Here is a 1,217-nt window from a genome sequence, read left to right as displayed (position 1 = left end):
CGCCTCTTTTGCATCGACTTTTTGCAAACTCGCTTTTATTTACTTGTTATCTTTCTGTAGTTTTAGGAATGAGGAAAAGATAGAGAGCTAAATCGAGATTAAAGTTAATTTATATTGGTACAAACGACGATAGATTATTTCGGCCAACTCTGATTAACTTTGATCTTTGATTAAAGGATTGCAAACAAAACAAAATAATTCAGGGTTACCAACTATATTTTTGGCAAAAGATTATAATGATTATTGTATCGCCAGAAGTATAATTGATCACCTGGAATTATTTTATCATGTTGATAACCTTTTAATTAGCGATTAAAATTGATCGGAGTAGCTCTAAGGTATTGTTTCACAACTTAGTTTAATTGTAGCTTAATTAACAATGTCCAATAAAAAATTGGTTTTATATAAAATTTTTGTATTGGACATAATTAGTTAAACTCCGTTAATTAAACTGAGTTGCGAAACTGGGTCTTAGCTTTTAAATGTGAAGAGCGCTAGATGAGTTTTGCGCGTTAATTAAAGTGAATTCGTAGTGCAATGTGGTAACTAAAATATTCATAACTGATGCAGTACACGTAGTAGGCAAAGAGGATCGAGACTACGTGTGACGCAATGTGAGACACTCTAATAATAATAATAATGTAATATAAATAACGGTTTAACGCGCGATATAAAAATAATCCTGTGGGGATCAAATGATGCACGCGTTGAAAAGTTGATCGCGAAATAATTTTCCATGTGAAACACGGAAAACGCGTCTCCGTCGAGTAATCAAGTTCTTTCGCACCTCACTCGCTCGTAATTGGCTGTAGAATTGCCGCGAGATAACATATGGCGGTTAATGAGCATCACGTATCGGACATGCACCTTGTACTTTGTAACGCGTACGTACATGTACATGCGAATGTATTATATACGTGCGAATTTGAAGGGTTTCGCGATACGATCTTGTTTTTTTTTAATCCTGGAATTCCAAAAACAATTGAACGATGGAAATACCATTTAAGTGCAAATATATAATTGTTTTAATTATACATAAATTACAGCTATTAACTATTAATCCGTAAATAGTAAGTAAATGTTAAGAAAATAATTATATTCATTATAATGTATTTATTATATATATAAAAATAATATATTTATTATATCTTATTTTTACAATTTTTTATATCTTGATATTTATGATATTTATGTATTGATGATTATTAATATATAAT

Source organism: Monomorium pharaonis, chromosome 11, assembly GCF_013373865.1.
Source record: "Monomorium pharaonis isolate MP-MQ-018 chromosome 11, ASM1337386v2, whole genome shotgun sequence".
Classification (NCBI taxonomy): domain Eukaryota; kingdom Metazoa; phylum Arthropoda; class Insecta; order Hymenoptera; family Formicidae; genus Monomorium; species Monomorium pharaonis.
Note: the sequence above shows the minus strand (reverse complement) of the source record.